This window comes from Lissotriton helveticus, chromosome 2_1 (assembly GCF_964261635.1).
Source record: "Lissotriton helveticus chromosome 2_1, aLisHel1.1, whole genome shotgun sequence".
Classification (NCBI taxonomy): Eukaryota; Metazoa; Chordata; class Amphibia; order Caudata; family Salamandridae; genus Lissotriton; species Lissotriton helveticus.
Genome location: NC_136059.1, coordinates 1,315,762,304 through 1,315,780,458, shown reverse-complemented (window position 1 = coordinate 1,315,780,458; position 18,155 = coordinate 1,315,762,304). Strand labels below are relative to the sequence as shown.

The 18,155-nt window shown below is 46.4% G+C and overlaps 1 protein-coding gene and 1 pseudogene across 2 annotated transcripts in view; one reads left to right on the top strand and one right to left on the bottom strand.

Moving 5' to 3' along the window:
* The window catches only part of FBXO10 (F-box protein 10), a 649,798-nt gene that overhangs the window by 571,885 nt on the left and 59,758 nt on the right, over positions 1-18,155 (top strand). The gene's annotated exons all lie outside the window — the stretch shown is intronic.
* Positions 1,070-5,082, bottom strand: LOC144819729 (interferon-induced helicase C domain-containing protein 1 pseudogene; annotated as a pseudogene). Its single transcript, XR_013607535.1, has one exon. The product of XR_013607535.1 is annotated as an interferon-induced helicase C domain-containing protein 1 pseudogene (transcript).

The following is an 18,155-nucleotide window of genomic DNA, read 5'->3' as shown; positions in this document are numbered from 1 at the left end:
ATAATGCAATAGAGGTACATCTAGCTTTATAGATATGTATCATGTCTTTAATTTGGCCATCCCCCAATTTGGATGCAAACCTAAAGTCCCCATACGCACTTTTTGACATCTTAGCCCGGACATTAGACACCTGACTCCACGGTTAGGTAAGGCTAACAATGCTAAAAGAAGAATTGATGGACAGAATGCTGAAAAATGTAAAACATTCACTTCCAGAAAAGAGATCTGGGCCTAAATCCATTGTTTGTTTTGCACACTGTGCCATTCCAGTTTAGGCCCAGCCATATGCAAATCAGTCTTGACCCTGCTCCCCGTGGAACGTCCAGCCCGAACTGCCATGAGAGGTCCTCCCTGGACCAGCAACAAATATCCTGAAACCAGTTTCGCGGTATCACCCCACATCAGCCAGGCTAGCTTGACTCTAGTGGTATGGTGAGCACAGGACCCAGGTCTGGGCATACCCTTCCCACTAAGGACGACAAATGCAAAAAGAACAATTGATGGACGGAATGCGGAACAAAGTCAAACATTCACCCCCAGTACAGAGATCTCGGTCTAAATCCATCGTTTTTTTGCACACCATGGCATTCCAGTTTAGACTAAGCCACATGCAAATCAGTCTTGCCCCTGCTCCCAGTGTGTGAATGTTTAATTTGTTCTGCATTCCGGCCATCATTTGTGTGTTTTTTCCTAAGGGTAACAATGCTGACGCCCCGTTTGCTAAGTAAAGACTGAAGCAGTGGAAGCAGTGCCTTTTACATTGAGAGCAATAGTGTTCACGGTGGAGGCCACTGGTCATTACAATGGCAGGTTAGGATTAATTTAGGACTGGGGCTGCAATGACCAATGTTGCGGGTTGGTGGAAAAGGGAGCTTGCAATAAACAAGATGATGGAGACAAATGACAACCAGCAGTGGGAGCAGTAGTGGCCAAATTGGGGGGGAAAGATGACCTCCAGTGGAGGCAATATTTGTAATAGATTGGAAGAGTGCTGACAAAAGAAGCCATACTTATTCAGCATGTGAAGAAGTGTCATAACTAAGGCCGCACACATTATTCAAAGCAAAGATTAAGGGTCTCAAATATTAAACGGTTTAATCACGAACAATTCAGTGCCCTCTTGCCACTAATATATTGCAGTCAATATGTACAATATTTAAGAATAAAAATGGCAGTACCATATTAAAATATCTCATTTGCACGTCATCACCCCCTCTACAAAATGATGAAGTGGCAATTCCGTTGTGAGACTCGATTAACCCGATGACGTAGTTCATTGGTAAATGGGTGCAGTATCTTTTACAGGTCTGTTAAGTTTCTGTGCCAAGTAAAGCTTAAACAAAATATGTTCTATAAATAGGATAGGTAAGGAAGGGCAAAGAAACGAGAGGAAGGGAATAGACAATAATAGAGTGACACTTAAAAAAGGCAGTTTTTTCCAGTTGAATTCCCCCAACAACCTCAAGATTTCACAACTGTCAATAGTCAACTATAATTATTCTGCTTTGCAAACATGGATACAATAAATACACTTAAAGTCACTTACTACTTAAGATTCCTACATCTTGTGAATGAGCCCAGAAGTAACCCTTAATATGATTATTCCCTTTATTAGGTGATCAAATGTGGAATTGAAAATACTTTCCGCCTTACAAGACTGCAAAGGACACATCCCCTAAATCAAATACTTCATGTAGGATGATCCTGATCTGCACACTTTAAAAAAACTAAACAGACATCTGAATGATGTCATTTACCTTATTACTTTTACAGCAACCACATGAAGAAAAATGTTGTTGTCTATATTTTGCAACTTGGATACGGCATGCTAGATGTTAATATTTTTAACAGTGATAGGTAATTATTTTCGAGTGTTGAAAAAATCATTCATCGTCATCGCTGATTTCTATTTCTCCGATTTCAAATCGTGGAAACCTAATGTGCAGCTCACACCACTGTTTGTAATCTTCACTTGAATTTTTCGCATCCTTAAACTCCACAATACAATTTTGTATTTTTAGGCTAGGCAGATGCAGTCCACGGTAAACCATCATAGTTCCCCATTGGTGTGAACATTTTTTACAGATAATTTCACCATTTGTTTCATTGTTTGACAGTTTTTCTTCCCCTGTTTCCTTCTCGCTTTCTATGTACCTATTTTTGAACTCTGAGTTGGCAATAACATGGTGCATGTTTTCAATCACCTTGATTTCTTCTCCTGTACACACCAACACATTACAGTTTCGGCAAAGAAAAGATACAAATGAAGGATTTCCTTGATATTTCTTGCAGTTCTTTTTCTTCATCTTCATTTTTTTTTCACAGAATGATTGCACCTGAAACTCCTGAATCATGCGACTGTATTCTTCGGTGGCCATTTTTTGAACATTTTGAATTGCTGTGTACATCATTTTTTCACGAGATTCATTAACAACTTCCTTTTCTTGAACTCCAGATCCACTTGAGGCTACCACAACATAGGTGCTGCCATCAGCTCGGGCTCGACCTCGGGTCTGTATCATCCCGATTTCATTGGTCACAGTTTCATAGCGGGTAACAATATTACACCCCTGAATGTCCAGACCTTCTTCAATCGCATTAGTAGCAACTAGGAGGTTTACTTTGCCAACGTGAAATCTGTGGATTACTTCTTTTTGCTCATTTTGAGTCATGGATTTTACTTCACTAGTGCTTCCTGCTCCAATAACGTAGCCCGCCTTAACTCCTACTTCTTCAAATTTTTTATTCACGTTTATCCACTCAAACAAGGCAAAAACACTCTGACGAGTCTTTGTAAAGATAATTCCCCTGGATTCTTTATTCTTTTTAAATTGCTCCATAATAATTTGTCTCAATTTTGTAAGCTTTTCATTTTCATAATCTGATTTTGCCGCAACAGTTGCAAGCTCCTTCTCGTTCTTGTAAAATAATTTAATCAGAAATGAGTCTGTTTCATTGATGTTCTCAACCGAGCCTACAGCTTCTTCACACAGCTGTATTTTCTTTCTTTTTTCTTCAGTATAAAAGTTTTTGAGATAGTTGTAAGCATCAACCATCCGTACAGTATTGTTAATTAAAAGGGCATCATTGTATTTCTTCAAGTGTTTGGCACAAACCCGCTCTCTGCATTTCTTTTCTTTTGCTGCCATCGTCTCCTTTTGCACTGCCCACTGCTCATAGGATTGGGTCCCAAACTCTGAAGTTGGAGCAATGCCGGAATAATCCTGGATCTTTGTCATTATTACAATGATTTTATCTCTAAATGGATTTTCTTGTCTTTCTTCTGGAGTCTCAACCTTTTTATAAGGTTCCTTTACTTGATTTTTCAGTTGAGCCAAATGCTTTTTCACAGTCACAATTCTGTTGGCATCAAGGTTTGCACAGATTTTCAGAATGTGGTCTTGAGCGTTTTTCATGGATGTGGCACCTCCGACACCCGGTGATGCAGTGAGTCCCAGGATTTGAGGAAGGCATACTGGCGGACTGTTTTCTTTCTTTGGTTTCTGATTGTTCCTCTTATGTTTGATGTAGCGTGACATGATATCGTTGTAGACCTCTCCCTTCTGGGTGTGGTGACATTCATCAATGATTATTAAGGAAAAGTCCGACAACTCCACTCCTTCACCTATGTCTGTTTTACTTAGCGAGTTCATAAGTATCTGTGCTGTGCAGATAATGATGTCATTTTTATGAACAACTTCAGGAAATGAGACCTTAAGCTGGGATTTACCACTTAACTTAGTAACACTGTACCACTGCTTCAGGTATGGAGAAAACTCTTTGCAGTAGTGCTGTTCAACAAGCGGTACCCTATTTACAAGTACAATCACTTTTCCAGGCGTTTGATTTTTTTTCCTTGTGTCCAGATGCTCTTTGGTTATGTAAACTGCCACCCTGGTTTTTCCCATACCTGTAGGCAGACAAATTATAACATTCTCCCCTTGCAGAGCAGGCCTTGCAACCTCCATTTGATAATCTCGAAGTTGTATAGAGAAGTCAGGGGAGGCGCTACTCTTATTTGCTCGTTCCTCTAGATCTGAGTCACTTTGAAGATCATCTTGTTCAAGACTTCCATTCCTAGAGCTTACACTTGTTTCTAACAAACTGGTTTTACAGTCTGAAAGTACGTCAGAGCCTTCACTAGAGCTCTCCAAAGATATGTTCCCATTGATTTCCATTTGAGCATGTTCTAGTTTTATTTTATTGTTCTTTTTTGCAGTCCCTTCCTTAGTCTCATCCGTGTATCCACATAGTTCGTTAGCAAGATCCCCCAGGCCAGTGTCTCGGAGAACTTCCAAAAATGGCGAAAACCAGTTACGCTTTAGCACTATTCTGCTCAGCAGCTCCCTTGCGCCTTGTCGTGCTCCATGCTGTGTAGATGTCGCCTTTATTTGTTCATAGTCATCTTGGCTACTGAGTCCTGACTGGAGGCAGCGCTCAACTTGTTCCATTGTCAGCTTGTTTATGATGCTGGGGCTCAGGAGAGTCAGCAGCTTCTCAACGGCATCGTTCTGAGCTTCCAAAGATGGCGAAGGCAGGTCATTAGGGTGGACGTACTGGAGGGCCCCGGTGCACTCGGAGGCACTCAAGGCGGTGACAAACGCCGGGAACCAGCCCCGCGGCTGCGGCACTTCCTCGATTCTCTTGAGCAGGAGATCGGCGGCCTCCATTCTACCCTTCTCCCGCTCCACGGCTTTTATTTGGTCCATTACGTCGTTGGCCAAAAAGTGCAAATAATCAAGCACCGGTCCTACCAGAATCATCTTTTTCAGCCGAGGGCGGAAGCAATGGATCAAACCCAGGTTTACCTCGTAGCCCTCAGCCGAGGCTGCCATCCCGTCGCTCGGCCAGGGAGTTTTGCCCTGCTGTGCCTCCCGGCGGATTAAGGTCTTTGTCTTCCGGTTGCAGAGCTGAAGATGCTGTCAGGGCTATGGCCTTCTGCTGCCCAGATGAAGGCGCCTTGGGTGGGACGGTATCCCAGCTACTCTGCGAAGAGGGTGTTCTGGCTGCAGAGTTTGTGTGGCAGAACGGGAGCTGTTCTCTGTAGGTATTCTGCCGCTGACCTGAAGCTGCTTTCAAAGGGTATTCTTGCCGTGTAATAGGATCTGCCTCCGGGGTGAAGGGCACGGGTATTTCCCGCGGCAGAGCAGGTGACGCAGATACTCTTTCTGCCCGCTCACCTCAGCAGCTCATATGCCGTCCGCCTTTTCAGTTTCGTTTCTCAATCTCGGTTTCTATTTGGAAAGCGTTCGTAAGATAAGAGAAGGGAGTCACCCGATGTGTCCGCCCGCTCAGCTCTCTGCTCGGGACTGTCACAGGTGTTCTTTCCTCGGCGTTATATTGCAGAGTTAATGTGGAAGCGTTCGGTTCAATTTTTTTTAAAACGCACCAACATTAGTTCCATCACTACGCAGCAAAAGCATAGCTGCTGTCTTCGCAGCTTGAATGCACATGCTTAAAGACTATAGTTATATTAATTTTATATTGTAAACTGTGCTTTTTTGTGTGAATACCATTTACAGGAGGGGGTGTGTCAGCAGGTCGAGGGCGAAGAAGTAATCCAGGACGTTGAGGGAGAGATTCACTGCGGAGACCGAAGCCCCCAGGACAGCCACCGTGTGCCCTTTACTTTACTGAACTGTCTGTTGTGTTGTAAATAAACAACATTGCCCATATTTTAGTCTTGGCTCTGTCCCTCCTTGTAACAAAAGGATACAGGGTGTAAAATAAAAAGTCAGGGTGTTGTCATAAAAGGCAAACCAACAAATAGGAAGAGCCGACCGAAGTCAACGGTCTGGCTTGTCTAGCCAGTTTTTTTTATTAATTGCCAATATCATCAACATTCTGTATTTTTCCACCTTTTAAATGTAAGTTCAACACAGCAAATATTTGAAGAACTCACTTCAAAGCTATTTTAGCGCTGCCTAATCAATTTCTGAACTATTATAAGCAAACGGTGACAGAATTGCCATTCTAAAAAGGAATACAGGGATGTTTTACTTAAAAACCTTTTCACATACATTAAAAATCCAGAGTATGAACAAATGGTGCCATTTTTCCTTGAGAAAGGTGGCAACACTACCCAGAGCATACGTCGAGCTGAAAATCAGCCCACAAACACAGACTTGCCATATTTCCCAAGCCCCAGAATGCAAAGAAAAAACCTGGAATGGACTAGCTAAACAAACACAACAAGATGATGGATGGAGTGCTGAAATTTTTCAACCACACCTACAACATCCGACCCAGTCCAGCCACTGGACCATGCAAGCTGCCCAGCCTCTGCATGGCCGCGGACGTGGGACCCAGCAACGCAGGTCTGGGAAACAGTGGGTGGGCCAGTTCACCTTTTCCCCTTGCAGCAGGCTCCAAACCCTCCCAGTCTGACCTTCCAGGGCCATCAGTGGCCAGTGGGTGGCATGATTCACCATCACCTCCCCCACTGGCAATCCATCACGTTAGACAGGTGGGTTTTGCAGATAGTCCGAATGGGCTACTCCCTCTCCTTCGAGACTACCCCTCCCTCCATGCCACCATCTCTCGATCGCACGTTGGAGGATCATTTGGCACTTCTCCACCAGGAAGTCTCAGCTCTCTTGGCCAAAGGAGCTATCAAGCGGGTACCTGCACCAGAAGTAGGTCGAGGTTGTTATTCCTGCTACTTTCTGGTGCCCCAGAAGGACAAAGGATTGCGTCCTATCTTAGACCTCAGGGCCCTCAACTGCTTCCTCCGGAAGGAGAAGTTTAAAATGCGAATCTTGGCTCAGGTCCTGTCTACCCTCGACCCCGGACACTGGATGGTAGATTTGGACTTGCAGGACGCTTATTTTCACATTCCCGTCCTGTCAGCTCACATGCGTTACTTACGGTTCACGGTAGGCCACGAGCATTTTCAGTTTACTGTGCTCCCCTTCGGCCTTACCAGTGTCCCTTGGGTGTTCACGAAAGTGATGGCGGTGGTCGCAGATCATCTGCGCAGATCAGGGGTTCCAGTCTTTCACTATCTCAACGACTTGCTATTCAAGGCGGGCTCGCCCCAGGCGGTCGTCACCCACCTCTAGACTACGGCAGACCTCCTGCATTCGCTGGGGTTCACTATCAACGTGCCAAAGTCACACCTGACTCCCTCTCAGTCGCTCCTTTTCATCGAAGCTGTTCTGGGCACAGTGCAATTTCGCGTCTATCCTCCCAAGCAGGGAGTCCGGGATATGCAGGCTTTGATGCCGATGTTTCAGCCACTATCCTGGATTCCGGTGAGAATGACTCTAAGGCTGCTGGGCCTCATGGCCTCCTGCATCCTGCTGGTGGATCATGCCAGATGGCATAAGCAGGCTCTGCAGTTGGACTAGAAGTTCTAGTGGGTGCAGCATCAGGGGATTCTTTCCAACTACGTCCAGATCTCGGAGGGGACTGCGCAACAACTACAGTGGTGGTAAATGAACTAGGATTGGGTCAGAGGCTGATCCCTCTCCCTTCCCCAACCAGACCTCACAGTGGTGGCCGATGCATCACTTCATGGATGAGGCGGCCACCTAGGAGAGGCAGAAATCAGAGGAGCCTGGTCTCTGGCGGAGTCTGGTCTCCATATCAACCTGTTGGAGCTCCAGGCGATCCGCTTAGCACTGAAGGCATCCCTTCCCTCCCTCAAGGGGAAGGCAGTGCAGGTGTTCACGGACAACACCACCGTCATGGGGTACTGCAACAAACAAGGCAGGGTGGTTAGATGGACCCTTTGTCAAGAGGCTCTTCGCCTTTGAACATGGCTGGAACATTAGGGCATTACCCTGGTGGGTCAACACCTGGCTGGTTCTCTGAACGCCAGGATGGACAAACTCAGCCGCTGGTGCCTGGTGGATCACGAATGGCGTCTTCACTCAGAGGAGGTGCAAGGTCTCTTTCAGCAGTGGGGAGAGCCTTGGTTAGATCTGTTTGCCACTGAAGAGAACACGCAATGTCAGCGAGTTGTAGTTTCCAAGGCCGCAGTCGCTCGGAGACGCTTTTAATCTCGAGTGGAGCTGCGGCCTCCTGTACGCCTTTCCGCCTGTACCACTTCTGCTCCGAGTGCTGAAGAAGATAAAGCGTGACCGGGCCCAAGTCATTCCTGTGGCTCCGGACTTGGCACAAAGAGTTTGGTACCGAGCTCTTGAGCATGGCCATCGATCCTCCGATCAGACTGCCTCTTTGGGAGGATCTTCTGTCGCAGCAGGGGAAGGTCCCACACGCGAACCTGTCCAGCCTCCACCTCCTTGCGTGGAGATTGAGCAGCGACAGTTGACAGTTTTTGACCTTCTTCCCGAAGTCTGTAATATCATCTTGGCAGCCAGACGTTCCTCCACAAAGACGGTATACGCCTGTCGATGGAACAAGTTTGTGGCATGCTGCATAGCAAAGGCTGTGGATCCCCTTTCTGCCCCTCTTTCCGAGGTTCCTTTTGTTCCTTCTTTCTTTGGCTTAGCAGGGCTCTGCTCTGGGCACTCTTAAAGGCTATCTGGAAGCCATTTCTGCTTTTCTTCGACTGCCAGATCCGCCCTTTTTTTTCAAGTCCCCTATTGTAAGTTGGTTCTTTAAAGGCATTATTCATCTCTTTCCTCCTTTTCCTTTCATGATGCCTCAGTGGGACTTGAATCTTGTCTTGACTTACCTTATGTGTGCTCCCTTCGAGCCTCTTCACAACTGGCCTCTCAGGCTTCTCACTCTGAAGACTGCCTTTCTTGTTGCCATCACCTCTGCTCGCAGAGTGAGCGAGCTTCATGGTCTTTCTTCTAAGCCTCCTTTCTTTTCAGTCCATCCAGACAAAGTGGTGCTTCGAACGAGACCCTCGTTCTTGCCTAAAGTCGTCACTCCCTTTCACATCGGGCAGACCATCATTCTGCCCACTTTCTTCCCGCCTCCGCACCGTTCAAAGGAGGAGGAGAGACTCCGCCATCTGGACCCAAAACATGCGTTGTCTTTCTACCTTGACCGCACAAAGGAGTTCTGGGTGGACAATCAACTCTTTGTTGGCTATGTGGGTGTCAAAAAAGGTCGGGCTGTGTAAAAGCGTACCATCTCTCGCTGGGGAGTCCATTGTATCAAGATTTGTTACGCTTTGGCTTTAAAGTAACCACCAGTGGGGCTGCGCGCTCATTCCATTAGAGCTATGGCAGCAACCACTGCTTTGTCGCGGGGAGTTCCCCTCATCAATATCTGCCAGGTGGCCATGTGGGCTTCTATGCTCACGTTCACCAGCCACTACTGCCTGGATAGTCAAGTCCAGAGGGACGGCTACTTTGCCAGTTCTGTCCTCCAGGATCTTCTGGTGTGAACTTGGGTTGCAGACCCTCCTCCGGGGATGATATTGCTGGGGTATCTATTCTAAGGTAAGGAATCTATAACTAATAGTCTCTTTCAGATGAACAAGTTACTTACCTTTGGTAACAATGTATCTGTAAGAGACATAGATTAGGTATAGATTCCTTACCGCCCAACCCATCCTCCCCGCTCTGCGATCTGACTTCTAGGGTTAGGGACATCCTTATAGAGCCCTAGTGTGGTGGACCAGTGGTCAGTGTTTTTCGTGGCTCTGCGCTTCTGGCATGGAAAGTCGTGTCAGAACTGACATCAGCGTGCAGGGGCGGCGTCTAAGTAAGCACTGCGACGTCATCCCGGCGACCCCGACGACGGACGCGGAGTCGACCGACGCCACCTACAGACGCGCAGTGGTATTTAAGGTAAGGACTCTATAACTAATATATGTCTCTTACAGATACATCGTTACTGAAGGTAAGTAATTTGTTCTTCAACTCCCATCAGGAAAGGGTCCAAATGCTTTAAAACAACACTTGTTAATCCTAGGTCGCTAATGAAAAACCATTCACTTTTGCAGAGTTTTTAGAATCGCAAAAACTGGACCTTGCAGTTGTTACAGAGAACTTGGGGGTTGCCGGGTCTGATCCAGATCTTATTATGGCCACACCTCTGGGCTTTGCCATCTCTAGATTAGACCATCCTCTAAAAAAGGGCGGAGGATTAGCAATCATATCTCATGAACACCTGAAAGTCTCTTTTGAGCCCCTACATGCTGTATAGGATTGTGAAGCCTTACTTTTCAAAATTGCTTTGACCAACCAGCACTCTTTCAACAGGGTGCTATTGTACAGGCCCCCTGGTCCTAGTGCAGCTTTTCTTAACAATAGCAGTCAAATATTAGATATTAAAGTCCATTTCTCAGATTTTACCATCCTAGGAGATTTTAATTTCCACCTTGAAAATGTAACTGCTAGAGACTGCAGCTTTGATCGATCTCCTGTAAAGTGCCGGGCTTCAACAACTAGTGGAAAGTCACACCCATGATGCCGGCCATTCCCTGGATAGCTTTTTCTCTGATAACCACTATCTCAAAATGTAATCTATTATTCCTCTAGCATGGTCAGATCACTCAGCGGCGGTGATCAGTATCTCACCTGAAGCGCCAGCTGAGCCAACACTCCCTTCCTCGGCCGAATCGCTAAATCGCCCTTAGCACAAAATTATCCCAGCAATTTTCAAAACTTACCTGCATAATTCAAAACCCGATATCCCAGTTGATTTGGATGAGGCCACTAACATCTACCTTAATTGGATCATCGGTAACCTAAATATTCTAGCTCCTTTAAAATCTGTTACCAATAAAAGAACCTGTCCTTCCGAGCCATGATTTGACGATCGTCCGAGACAACCGAAACAAATCTGCCGGAGACTCGAAAGGAAATGGTGCACCCATTACAATCATGAGGACAAGATCTCTTACGAAAAAGCCATCACGGAGTACAAAAGAAAAATTTCAACTGCTAAAAAATGCTACTTCTCCACTAAAATCAGGTCCTCCCTCAACTTTTCTAAAGAGTACAGAAGCTGAGTAGACTTCCTGCACAGAATAACATGAGAGTAGATCAAGAATTCTGCAATTTGCTAGCAGATTTCTTCAGGCAAAAGTCAAAGGAGTCTCAGACTCTTTCTCCTCCACTCATCAAGCGATGGGAGCACACATAGAGGGCCCCTCCTCACCATTCACGAGGGCTTAAATTGGCAAAGATATCCCAGCAGTCACTACCCCCTCTTTCTACGCTTTTAATCCCATTTCGGAATCACTGATCATGACTATTCAAAGCTAGACAAGATCTGGATCACCCTGGGATCCGTGTCCTCCAAAGGTTCTCTATTCGGTTTCAAATGTTACAGCGAACTACCTTAAAGGTATCTTTAACAGAATGTTCTTAGATGGATATTATCCAATCCAATGCAAGAGGGTTCCATCCTTGTGCTGTTGAAAAAACCAAGTCTGGATAATAAGGACCCTAACAACTATAGGCCGATCTCTCGACTACCAGCCAACATCGTTGAGAAGGCGATGAACATAGAATTAACTTCATTCATAGAAGATAGCAAACTACTTGACAGTTCTCAATATGGCTTTAGAAGTCATCATAGCACAGAGTTGGCCCTGATTAATGTGTCGGAGGAAATAAGAGAGGTCCTGGATAAAGGCGGGAAGATGGCCTTGATCCTCCTGGACCTCTCAGCGGCCTTTGACACGGTTGATCACGATGTGCTCATCGGTCGACTCTTTTCTTTAGGCATTAGGGGCGATTAGGGGTAGGGCACTGGACCTTCTGAAGTCTTTTCTCAGAGTTAGGGAGCAATTGGAGGTGGAGCTTGGCTGGTACAGGTCCCCCTTTTTCTCTTTTCGGTGGGGGGTGTCGCAGGGCTCCTCTCTAAGTCCGACCTCTTTAACCTTTATGTCACTCCCCTCTGCTCACTTATAAAGTCCTTCGGCTTTGAGATGGTATCCTATGCCGATGACCCGCAAATAGTGGCATGCTTTGCAGGGGACCCAGCCACCACTGCATCCAGATTCCTCAACTGTATGTGGGAAGTTGGGATTTGGATGTCTAAAAACTGCTTTAAGCTGAATACAGGAAAAACTGAGGTGATTTTATTTGGAAGCAATACCTCCTTTTGGACACCAAGCTGGTGGCCTCAGGAACTGGGAGAAATTCCCAATCCAGTCACCAAGGTAAAAAACCTAGGAGTCTAATTTGACTCCGAACTGTCCCTTGAAGGGCAAATAAATGCTATTAACTCCTCCTGTTTTTTCATGATTAAAACTCTCAAGAAAATACTACCTTTTATTCCGTTAGAGCTTCAAAAAGCGGTTGTCTCTGAACTCATTCTATCAAAAATTGATTATTGCAGTGGCCTATTTCTTAACATTCAATCAAAATTCCTAAACAAAATGCAGGTCCTGCAAAATGGAGCAGCACAGCTGCTGCTTGCCATCCCGAGTGAGGGTCCCTGTGAACTGTGTAAACATTATTCACATTTATTTAAAACATATTATTTGAAAATATCTCTACGAACCATGGTAATTTGTTTCATTAATCTCGTTACCGTTTGCTACGGTTCCGATATTCATTATCGTAATCCTTCTCAATTCATATGGGAATCTTATTTTTGTTATATTATTTATATTCTTTCAGAAATTGTAGTGCACCCCTGTTTACACCCTTGTCCTGATGAAAACCCCGATGTAAGGCCTCAAGTACGCCTACTGCTGTAGCGTGGGGTCGAAACGTCGACGGCTACTTACCCTTCTTCTCAGTTGACACCGCCCGCATTTTTTTGGATATTATATACCAGTGTCAATATAGACATTTTTGAGAATTTATAGGATATCTCTTGAATCCTTAATCTGGCTCAGGGACCTGAAGCCGATAATTTGTGTCTAAAATTAAAAAATTTGATATATCTATTTGTCACGATTATTATCTTTCTTTATCTATCCCTCTCTCCTTCACAGCATCACGCTATTTCACTCCCTTTCTCTTGGGGCACTGTTATGATAACTTATAAATTGTAGTATTTGCTCATTGTGATTCATTTACAGTGTGTCTAATGTTTTGTTAGTATTGTTTTAAATAAATGTGAATAATGTTTACACAGTTCACAGGGACCCTCATTTTGTATACCATATAGTACCCAGGTCCCTTGTGGATTTTCTTGGGAAAACCCCCCCCTTTTGTAGCTTGCCATCCCGAGACATCAGTCAGTGGCACATGCCCTGCCAATTCTGCATTGACTACCTGTTAAGAGGCTAATTTAATTTAAGGCCCTTTGTATCGCCTTTAAAGCCCTACACAGATCTAGCCCTGACTTTTTTTCACACAGATTCAGGTGGTACGTCCCATAGAGGCAGCTCCGATCAGCGACATCTTCAAATCTGTCAATCTCAAGGTCAAATACTGCCACATGAGGGGGATGGGGAAGAAGTTTCATTGCATGTACTGCAAGCCTTTAGAACTTTCTATCACTTGCACTTAAGAAGGAAAGCAATCTCCTGGCGTTTCGCAAACTTTTAAAAACCTGGCTGCTTAACAACTAGCCTGAGCTCATAAATCCAGCTGTCCCATCACTGGGTAACCTCTTTGTAGTTCCAGCGCGCCTAGACACCCTTGGGTATTAGTGCGTGTTACAAATTAAAATTTAATTTCAATTTCATTTTGCTCGCTGTGCCACCCCGGGTTTGACTCTGCCTTATGCAAATCATTCCTGGCCCTGCTCCACATGGGAACAGTCCACCCCGAGCTGCAAGGCCAGGTCTTCCCTAGTTCAGAAAGAACCATTTGTGGACCGGTTTTGGGATATCGCCCCTCAACAGCCAGGCTGGCTTGAATCCAGTAGCACAGTGAGCAACAGACCCTCGTCTGGGCATACCCATGGCCACTTAGAGCAAACATAGCAAACACAACAAGATGATGGAAGGAGTGCTGACACTTTTCCACCACTCACCCCTAGTCAAAGACCTGGGTTGAATCCATTATTCTTTTGCTCACTTTGTCACCCCAGTTTGGAGCCAGCCATATGCCAATCAGTCGTGACCCTGCTCCTCATGGGAACAGTCTAGCCCGAACTGCCAGGCCAGATCCTCCCTGGACCAGAAACAAGCATCTTGGGACCAGCTAAGCACCTTTGGACCTGGGAATCTTGGCAGCTATGCAAAGGTCTATTAAAAATATGATAAAAACTCCTTAAAATCCAAAAAGCATAACCTCCTCCCCCCCAACATGTGGATGCACTTCACCCCAGCACCCCAGACTAGATCACTGCACTGAGTGCCATCTACAAGAAGTGACAGCTTCCAAACACGAAGTTAGAAACGCCCTTGAACCCCCAACTCTTCTTCCTGGCAAAGATGCCACGTGTGAACCCAGTGCATTAAATGGGAAAAAATGAGCTAGAGCAGTGCCAAATGGGCAGGGTAGAGGTCGGGGCTAAGGGCAAGACATAGACTCAATGAATTCTATACCAAATGCAGCACATTCAAAACGCATGAGAAATGCGTTTAAGTAAATGAAACAGGTTAGTTTGATACTTACAATGAAAGCCTAAAACAACAATATGTTAACATTTCCTTGTTTTGTAATATTTGCAGCTTCTTAATGCCATACTGTAATTTGTTTTTGTTTGGCGGAATACAATATATTTTCAAGCATGCACACACTCAGAATAAAAAACAAACAGACCTGTACACACAGCATTCTACACATTTCCTTTAAAATATCTCCTGAGAGTGTCCCGAGTCTCTCCCTCTTTCTCTCACTGTTATCTCACACAAGCGCAGGCACACACAAGACACAAACATAAGCAGACAATCACACAAAAGTCTCAGGTGGGATTAAAGCCATTTTAAACTCCTTACCTCTCATGGTTTTCTTAATTGCCTCCGTCAGCCGGCTGCCTCGATTCCTGTGGTCGTACAAATTCACACAATAGTGTGAATGTGATTAACAGCACAGGACTTAAATGGCGCCTCCACTGCCAAACACAGCGTGATATTGAAGACCCGTACCTTATGCACATAGCCCCCTCTGAATAGTTAGGCTGTTGGTCAGCTCAGAGCTATTGACTGTCAGAGACAGAGCTCACCAGTGCTAGCATACTCCCCCACCTCATGAGTACCGCTACTCTACTTGGCGGTAGAGAAGTGCCGGTACTCAGAGTGATAAAAATAAGAAGTGCCAGTACTCAGTACCCGTGAGTACCGGCCCATTTAAAGCACTGAGTGAATCTAAAGACAAGTCAGTTGCTCAATTCTCTCTCCATTAAATCACCCAATGGCAGTGCCCAGTGCAGGGCTTTAAGTGAGCCAACAGTCTTGCCTGGTTTAAGGTTTATGCCAGCTGTTGTGTTATATATCGCAATGCATTAACAAAAAGTACACAGAGGCACCAAAATACCAGTTAGGGGGCACACTATTAAAATCACAGAAAGGAAGTTTCTGTTTAAACCATGCCCTTAATTGCATAGGCCACCCTCCACTTTTAGAAACCCGTCCACACTTTTTTCATCCCAGTTAAAGCCCTGAAGTTGTGTTTCTTTTTCTAGAGCTAAATCAATTACACTTAACACAATTATTGTTTCTAGGAACGGTAATAAGGAAGGCAGAGCACCCTATTTTTATGCTGCTTTCATAGCTTCCCAAACTTAAAAATAATGACTCCTGGTGAGAGACTCAACACCTCAGTGAAGGCAATTAAACTAATTAGCAAATCAGTAGGCCTCAGAGATTCCCCAAGTGGATATTCACTCCGGACCTGACGGTGCAGTGGTGACGGGCAGGTTGACTAGGCCCATCGTGACTTGAAGTTAAATCGAGGAGTAGCGCTTTATGTGGAGGTGCTGTCCAGGATCCTGGAATGTGATTCTGAAGCCCAGCACAGCGACGCTGAGTGGCTGAACCCCAGAGGAACTGATAAAGCCAGCTGCGGGCTCCGTCGGACCTGGGAGGCCTGAGAGAGGCGCCACTATCAGCAGAGGCCCAGAAATACATGCAGAGGTCCAGGTACTGGGGGTGGGGTGGGGTGGGTGAGGGTAAAAGTGTGGGTTGTGCTCCCCTTCCCCTGGAAGGAGTGTGTGAGGAGCGGAATCTGGCTGAAGGGAGAGTGGGCCGAGAGGCGAGAGAGCCATGGGAGACCAGATTAGGCAGAACCCTCCATCTGCACTGCTTAGGAGCCTGCCCAAACTTCCAGGGAAATTGGGAGAGAACCAGGGAGCACCTTGGCCCCCTACTCTGTGAGGCGGCCAAGTGGCAGATTAAATTGGTTCAGGGAGGGAACTGTTTGAGGCGTCCCCGCCGTTTAATACTTAGGGCAGAGCGATGCCCCTGATGCGAACGCCCGCTGCAACATGCCTGGTGCAATCCTACTGGGGCCCCTGGATTGGGAGGTGCCAGTAATCCTTAAGGACAGGCAAGACACATGGAGGTCCCGGGGGGCCTGGGTGAGGCAGTCCGAGGTGGTGCTGAAAGCCCAAGACATGGTCCGCAGAGGTGCCCTGAGTCCCCAGGAGATCTGCCAGATGTGGCTATCCCCACTCTTTCTCCCCTTTTCCACATCGGGGAGCAAGGCGTGGGGCCGAACACCACCCATTGCCCATATAGTGACTAGACCTGAAACCTTGAGACGGTGGTGAAAACGCTGCAAAGTGGGCACACCTGGCAGGACGAAGACCCACATACTGGGTTCCAGGTGAGGGACCGGGGGGACTGCTGGCTGGACCTGCCCACAAAGATACCATACTTGCAGGCCGAACTTGCACTCCTTCTGCTCTATGAGGCAGTCTGAACTGCCGCTTCCCTGCTGGGGCCCTCCCGGACACAGAAGCCTGGTAGAACCCAATTGCCCAGACATTATGGGTCATGATAAAGATCCCAAACCATCAAAGCAAGGGGATGGCGGGCATGACAGACAACGCAGCGCTTCTTCAGGCAATTAACACTTAAAGAGACACCTTAAAAGGGAGAATAGAAGATGTCCGGTAAGAGGTATCCTTGCTCTGTCAAGACCTCCGCAACCTCTTGGAGCGGGTTACCCATGCAGAAAGTAGAATTTTAGAAATAGAGGACTCATCCGAAGACATTACCTGAGAAGTCGCAGAACTTCAAACTACTTTCAGTGATGTCGCTTGGAGGGTGGATGGTGCCACAAATCGCATGAGATGGAACAACCTGCGCTTTGTGGGCTTCACGGAGGGGGTGGAGGGCCCTAATTTGGGGGTCTTCCTAGAACAGTGACTGAGACATTCCCTCCCACTTGAGCAGTTCTCCTCATGCTTTGTCATTGAACAGTCGCACAGAGCCCTGAGTGCAAACCCCACAATGGGTGCGCTGCCACGACCCATCATTGCCCGCTTTCTAAAATACCAAGACCAGGACATGATACTAAGAGAGGTGCGACAAATTGGGGAAGTCCGCCATGCCCAGTTCAAAATTATGGTCTTCCAGACTACTCTACGGAAATACAAAATCAAAGGCGGACTTTCGAATCCGCCAAGCAGAAACTGAGAGCACTGAACTTACAGTACATGCTGCTGCTTTCAGCAACACTCAAGGTTATTTTTGAGAGCAAGACATTCTTCTATCAGACACCTGAAGAGGCATGGGTCTGGTTGGAGGAGCGCCCCATCCGGCACAGAGATAGGGGAAATCGGGAGAAGCAGTTGAGGTCAACACGAGAGGGTGCCAGGTCCAAGACCCAGGGGCTAGAGTGAAGGTGCAGAGGGGGTGCTGTGAATAAACTGCGTGCATAGACGGCCCTCCTGCAAAGACAGTGGACCCCGGGATCCAGGCTCTCAACTGACACAAAGGGTGAACAAACCTGATGACCACCTAAAAAAACAAAAGGGACAAGCCACAAAAGAAGTCACATCGGATCACTCGAAACATAAACACTCAACAGACTCTGATGACAATCACCCGCTAATAAAGGCGATAACTAACCTGGAGGCTGAGGCCACACCTACGGACTCTTCAGACCCTGCTATGGACTCCACATGCAACAAGGGAGATCCCTGATGGGGTGATCGTACTGGCTGCAGTACCAGAGGTGAACGATTGGCACATTACGTTATCCCCACACCCCCAGAGATCCCCAACATACATGAGAGAAAGACCGTTGTGTTCACTTGCTTGTGGTGCTTTTTTTTCTCTTCTTCCCAACGTCACTCACTGAGTGCTGAGTTGAAGTTGTAGAGGAAGGTTTAGATTAGGAAGGGTGGTACTACAGACCTCTCTGACTTTGCCCGCGACACGGTTGCCATGTTGGTGAGTTGGGGAAAATGTGTGGGAGGCAGGACAGAGT